This window comes from Heptranchias perlo, chromosome 5 (assembly GCF_035084215.1).
Source record: "Heptranchias perlo isolate sHepPer1 chromosome 5, sHepPer1.hap1, whole genome shotgun sequence".
In the NCBI taxonomy this organism is placed as follows: Eukaryota; Metazoa; Chordata; class Chondrichthyes; order Hexanchiformes; family Hexanchidae; genus Heptranchias; species Heptranchias perlo.
Genome location: NC_090329.1, coordinates 71799217 through 71806882, shown reverse-complemented (window position 1 = coordinate 71806882; position 7666 = coordinate 71799217).

Here is a 7666-nt window from a genome sequence, read left to right as displayed (position 1 = left end):
TGATGCTTAAAAAACTTCAGCCACTAGAGGGTGATAATACATTCATGTATGATGTTAGAAACACTGCTGGAATGTATTTTTATTTAACATCATACATTCATAATGCCTACAAATTTTACAGCGAGTTCTTCAGTAAAATCAAAAGATCCTCTACAATAAACTTAAAAATACAATTGTATTATAGTTAATTTCATAATATATTCAGTTCACAATTTGGGTTGATCTCAGCTAATAATTGATGGAGGGGTATAAAAATCCACATCGGCAGATACTCATGAAAGACACACCTGAAGATTCATCTATCTTACGTACAGCTCATTTAATGCCAGCGTTAAGGTTTCCAACTGACCAAAAATGATGTTTAAAACAATTCTATCAGTGGAGATAGTGAAAAGGTTGTTGATCCAGTACAACACTGGGATACTGAGTACAGCGGACACAGAGTGAACAACTTGAGAGTTTGGTAATTGTGGGAGTTCAGTGAAGTGGGGGAAGGAGGTGCTGCTTTGCCTTGCTTTTCCTAACTTTTTCCGCAGAGTGGTGGTGGAGCTGATCAGCAGCAGACTGACAGCGGGGATAAAAGCAGCAGCAGACTGACAGCGGGGATAAAAGCAGCAGCAGACCTGCAACAAGAGAAAACTGCAGTGTGACGTCATAGGTGAGACAGGTAAGTGATTGCTAGTGACTGTGGGCTAAGTTTTAAGTTAACATATAACATATAACTAAATTTTTAAAACTAAACTTAATTTAATTAATCTAATAAATTAAACGAGGTAAATAATTGATTAACACTATGTTAATTAATTAAATAAATAAAATAATGGGAGAACAGGAGATGTGTTTCTGCCGCAATATGTGGGAGCTTGTGGACATTTTTGTCCAGGGCGACTACATCTGCAGTAAGTGTCTGCGGCTCGAGGAACTTCGGCTCCGAGTTGAGGAGCTGGAGTCCGAGTTGCGGACATTGCGAGACATCAGGGAGGGAAAAAGCTACCTGTACCTTTTGCTCCAGGAGGAAGCCACACCCCTTAGATTAAATACTTTAGAACTGACACGTGGTCAGGGACAGGAGGGTGTGACTGCAAGTGAGGCAGGTACAGGGATTCAGGAGGTAGTATTGCAGGAGTCTCAGTCCCTGCACTTGTCCAATAGATTTCAGGTTCTTGCAACCCTTGTGGACAAATGTGGGGACTGCAGGGAGGACAAGCAAAATGACCACGGCACCGTGGTACAGGGAGCCGTTCAAATGCGGGGAGTAAAAAGGAAGGTGGCTGTAGTAGGCGACAGTTAGGTGGATAGACACTGTTCTCTGCAGCCAGGAGCACGAGTCCCGAAAGCTATGTTGCCTACCTGGTGCCAGCGTTAAGGACATCTCCTCCGGGCTGGAGAAGAACTTGGAGTGGGAGGGGGAGGATCCAGTTGTCGTGGTCCACGTAGGTACCACGACATAGGTAGGACTAAGAAAAAGGTTCTGCTGAGAGAGTTTGAGCAGCTAGGGGCTAAATTAAAAAGCAGAACCACAAAGGTAATAATCTCTGGATTATTACCTGAGCCACGAGCAAATTGGCACAGGGTCAATAGGATCAGGGAGATGAATGCGTGGCTCAAAGATTGGTGTGGGAGAAGTGGGTTTCGATTCGTGGGGCACTGGCACCAGTACTGGGGAAGGAGAGAGCTGTTCCATTGGGACGGACTACACCTGAACCGTGCTGGGACCAGAGTTCTAGCAAATCAAATAACTAGGGAGGTAGATAAGGCTTTAAACTAAATAAGGGGGGCGGGGGGGGGGGGGGGGGGGGAGGGTCTCGGTGGAGAGAAATCTAGAAAGCTAAAGAGAAAAGACAAAGAAGCAGTGCAGGAAAGTGATTGGGGTAAGGATAACCTGATTGTGTCAGAAAGGGACAGAGCGTACAAACAAAAGAGCGCACTAACAAATAGGGTCCGGGTAAGAAGAAATGGTAATAAGACAAATAGGGCCATAGCACAAAAAAATGTTAAGATGTCCAAAAATGTTCAAAAGACAAATCTAAAGGAACTGTATCTGAATGCATGAAGCATTTCTAATAAAGTAGATGAATTAATAGCGCAAATAGATGTAAACGGATATGATATAATTGCAATTATGGAGACATGGCTGCAGGGTGACCAAGGCTGGGAGCTGAATATCCAAGGGTATTCGATATTTAGGAAGGACAGGCAAAAACGAAAAGGAGGTGGGGTGGCCGTGTTAGTAAAGGATGAAATCAGAGCAATAGTGAGAAAGGATATTGGCTCAGAAAATCAAGATGTAGAATCAGTCTGGGTGGAGTTAAGAAGCACCAAGGGGCAGAAAGCACTGGTGGAAGTTTTCTAAAGGCCTCCGAACAGCAGTGGTAATGTAGGGGATGGCATCAAACAAGAAACTACAGTAATCATGGGTGACTTTAATGTACATATAGACTGGCCAAACCAAATTAGCAATAATACTGTGGAGGATGAATTCCTGGAGTGTGTACGAGATGGTTTTTTAGACCAGTACGTTGAGGAGCCAACCAGGGAACAAGCTATCCTAGATTGGGTATTTTGCAACGAGAAGGGGTTAATTAATAATCTTGTTGTGCGGGGTCCTTTAGGGAAGAGTGACCATAACATGATAGAATTCTTCATTAAGATGGAAAGTGAAGTAGTCCAATCCGAAACTTGGGTCCTAAATCTAAACAAAGGAAACTACGAAGGTATGAGGAGTGAGTTGGCTATGATAGATTGGAAAGCTTCATTAAAAAGCATGATGGTGAATAGGCAATGGCTAACATTTAAGGAACGAATGCATGAATTGCAACAATTATACATTCCTTTCTGATGCAAAATCACAAAAGCAAAAGTGACCCAACCATGCCTAACAAAAGAAATTAAAGATAGTATTAGATCCAAAGAGGAGTCATATAAAGTTACCAGAAAAATAGCAAGCCTGAGGATTGGGAGCAGTTTAGAATTCAACTAAAAAGGACCAAGAGATTGATTAAGAGGGGAAAAATAGAGTATGAGAGTAAACTTGCAAGGAACATAAAAGTGGACTGTAAAAGCTTCTACAAGTATGTAAAAAGAAAAAGATTAGTGAAGACAAATGTAGGTCCCTTACAGTCAGAAACGGGAGAAGTTATAATGGGGAACAAGGAAATGGCAGAGCAATTAAATAAGTATTTTGGTTCTGTCTTCACGGAAGAGGACACAAATAACTACCCAGAAATGCTAGGGAACCAAGGGACTAGTGAGAAGGAGGAATTAAATGAAATTAGTTTTCGTAAAAAAAATAGTGCTGGAGAAATTACTGGGACTGAAAGCCGATAAATCCCCAGGGCCTGATAATCTGTATCCCATGGTACTAAAAGAGGTAACGATGGAAATAGTGGATGCATTGGTTGTCATCTTCCAAAATTCTATAGATTATGGAACAGTTCCTGCAGATTGGAGGGTGGCAAATGTAACCCCACTATTTAAAAAAGGAGGGAGAGAGAAAACAGGGAACTACAGACCGGTTAGCCTAACATCAGGAGTAGGGAAAATGTTAGAGTCTATTTATAAAGGATGTGATAACTGGACATTTGGAAAATATCAACAGGATTAGACAAAGTCAACATGGATTTATGAAAGGGAAATCATGTTTGACAAACCTATTGGAGTTTTTTGAGGATGTAACTGGTAGAATAGATAAGGGAGAACCAGTCAATGTGGTGTATTTGGATTTTCAGAAAGCCTTTGCTTTTCAGAAGTCCCACATAAGAGGTTAGTATGCAAAATTAAAGCACATGGGATTGGGGGTAATATACTGGCATGGATTGAAAATTGGTTAACAGACAGGAAACAGAGAGTAAGAATAAATGGGTCTTTTTTGGGGTGGTAGCTGGTGGCTAGTGGGGTACCGCAGGAATCAGTGATTGGGCCCCGGCTATTCACAATATATATCAATTATTTGAATGAGGGAACCAAATGTAATATTTCCAAATTTTCTGATGACACAAAATTAGGTGGGATCATGAGTTGTGAGGAGGATGCAAAGAGGCTTCAAGGCGATTTAGACAAGTTGAGTGAGTGGGCAAATACATGGCAGATGCAGTATAATGTGGATAAATGTGAAGTTATCTACTTCGGAAGGAAAAACGGAAAGGCAGATTATTATTTGAATGGTGATAGATTGGGAAATGTTGATGTACAAAGGGACCTGGGTGTCCTTGTACACCAGTCACTGAAAGCAAACTTGCAGGTGCAGCAAGCAGTTAGGAAGGCAAATGGTATGTTGGCCTTCATTGCAAGAGGATTTGAGTACAGGAGCAAGGATGTCTTACTGCAGTTATACAGGGCCTTGGTGAGACCACACCTGGAGTATTGTGTGCAGTTTTGGTCTCCTTACCTAAGAAAGAATATACTTGCCATAGAGGGAGTGCAGCGAAGGTTCACCAGACTGATTCCTGGGATGGCAGGACTGATGTATGAGGAGAGATTGGGTCGACTAGTCCTATATTCACTTGAGTTTAGAGGAATGAGAGGCGACCTCATCGAAACATATAAAATTCTAACAAGACTAGACAGACTAGATGCAGGGAGGATGTTCCCGAGGGCTGGGGAGTCCAGAACCAGGGGTCACAGTCTCAGGATACGGGGTAGGACATTTAGGACTGAGATGAGGAGAAATTTCTTCGCTCAGAGGGTGATGAACCTGTGGAATTCTCTACCACAGAAGGCTGTGGAGGCCAAGTCACTGAATATATTTAAGAAGGAGCTAGATAGATTTCTAGACACAAAAGGCTTCAAGGGGCATGGGGAGAGAGCAGGAATATGGTATTGAGATAGAGATCAGCCATGATTATATTGAATGGCGGAGCAGGCTCGAAGGACCAAATGGCCTACTGCTGCTCCTATTTTCTATGTTTCTATATCAAATATCCACATAGCTACTGCTGTGTCCCTTATACTGTTGTTGTTGCTGTGCAGAGCCTTAACAGAGACTCAGTTACAGCCCTGTATTCCATTTTGCCAGACTACTTTTTAATATTTTCATTGTCTTTAATACTTTCTGTTCTGAATTTCTTTCATATATGTAACTTGATTCATTTGAACACATGGTGAACAGTAGATTTGGTTTCTCTGTTTTCTAAGCATATAAGAAAATGTGTAGGAGTCCAGTCTCTGATTTCAACTTGGTAGAATGTCACCTTCACTAATTGTGCTAGCCTGCTCTTTTGTAAAGGCTGCCTTTGTTTCTGTGATGGAATTACCTCACCACCACCCTCTAGACAAGAATTCAAGAGGTCAAACTTCAACTTATCCACCCTACATCCAGAGCTGGAAACTGGGAGTGACTTGAGAAATTGAAAATATATATGTTACTATGCAGTTTGCTTTACATCAATCATGCATTACCTGTTTACATTGCAGTATACAACAGGGCTGGACACAATTAATCAAAGAGATTGTCTTACTAGTCAATATGTTGACCACACTGTGTCCCAACCAGCCACCCTCCTTCATGCAGCTCAGTAACACTGACAAGATTTAGGAAACAGCAACAAGAATGGTTAGGATCAGTGTTAAACAAAAAAAGGAAGCTTTTGAAAGGGTAAAAAATACTGGCAAGAATGAGCAATTAAAAAGCAACAAAAGGAGACCAAAAAATAATGAGGGCAAAAAAGGAGTATGAAAAAAATGTGCAGCTGGTATTAAGGGCAATAGCAAAGTTTATCATAATTACATCAAGAAAAACAGAATTAGGTAGAAGGTGTTGGTAGAATTACTAAATAAATATTTTGCTTCAGCCTTCAGTGGGGAAGAGGAACAATGAAGACCAAAGGTTAGTGAATGGGATAAGTTTGCATGCATTAATATATAAGCAGAAAAATTCTAATGCATTTAAACCAGACAACTATTCAGGCCATGGTTCCACTGAGAGTATTAATAGAGGTAGGTGAGGAAATTGAGAATTCGTTAGTTATAATCTTCGAAGGATTTGGGGTTAGTACTAGAGGTAATAGCAAACATTGCACACTTATTCAAAAAAAGGAGTAAGGGAAATCAAATGACTATAGGCTAGACAGTTTAATATCAATAGTGAGAAAATTGCTAGAATACATCATCAGGGACAGAGTAATTGCGTACTTGGTAAAGCAGAAGCTGATTAGGAAGCGTCAACATACTTTTGTGAGAGGTGGGACATATTTAACTAAACTAATAGAGTTCTTTGACAGAGGTAGAATGATCAATAAGAGTTTCAGTAGGCATTTAATAAGGTTCCTCACAAGAGAATGCAATTAAGTTTCAGGTGAATGGATTTGGTGGCAATCTTGTAATGTAAATAGGAAACTAATTGTAAGGTAGAGGAAGAGGGTTGGTATGAAAGGAATAATTTTGGACAGGTGGGCAATGCCAGGGCCCTAGCTTTTCATTTTAAATATAAAAAATTGAATTTGGGAATTTATTATTTAGCATATGTAAACTTGCCATATAATTCCAGCCATCTTACAGCATTGTCATCACCAGAATGCAAAGTGCTTAGACCACCAGATAGTTTAGTTGTGGGCTTGATTTAACAACGTGGGACATGGTTTATATTTGTCTGCAAGGACATTTGTCGTCACTGCAAAGGCCTCATAGGTGAAGGCCAGTTCGAAAGGGGTTGAAAAGTGCCCAACTACGACATGGCCAGTTGGATCCTAGTTGATGGGCTATATGGTTGGAGCTGATATGGTGATTTACATGAGCATCTGCTGTCCACTCATCACACCTGTGAGTTGGTAAGAAAAGTCAAAGGTATCAGGAAAGGCTGACTGTACTGTTGTGGATAGAACAAATTAGAGTGAATTGGCAACATGATTTTAGCACAAAGTCTATTCACCAATTTTGGCACTGCATCTGAACGATGAAGATGTAGAGTAGCTATGTTGCAGAGAACCTTGGGAGGGAACTAGGATGCAATGTGCCTGAGACATGATGCATAGTAGCATGCAGTTGAGAATTCACCAGCTTAGTGTGGCAGATGAGCGTAAAGTGGAGGTATTTTCACCCCAGGCAGAGCCACAAGTTTGGGAATTAGGTTTTTTGGGTCTTGACTTTCTCAACAGTTTTCAGTAGATTATTTTTGTAGGTTAGTGACCAGTCGAGAGTGAATCCCAAGTAAACAGGATGAGCATCATGTTTATGAAGTTGGCCAATTAGGATGATAGTGAGTTCACGAGAGGCAGTAACAATGATTTGTTCAACAGTCTCTGTAAACGAAGTTCAGTTAGCTTTCCTGAAGTTCCATCGAGGTTTCCTTGTACTTTTGTTGAGTGGTCGTCACGGCGTGGATAAGTTATGGTCGATGTTGACTGTGTGGAATGTCGTCAAGAGCAGTGCATGATGCTGATTGTGGGTGACTGATGATTGATGTGACCCAGCAGATATCAGGGGAGTAGTCTTGACCCCATCTTGCTGAGTGTAAGGCGCCACACTGTTTAGGGCCGTGGTCAGGGCAAGATCATTACTAAATGCCCAACTTTGCAACCGATCTTTATTTTTTGGCAGGTACAGGTTTTGAGAGTCAAGATCCATGCTGCCCCCCACCCCCTATTCTTTCTCGTTAGTAGATGGCCCAAGTCTTGCTCCCAAGAGCTATGTTGGCTTTCTGTGTTTTTGTTGTCATGAAAGACAGTATGGA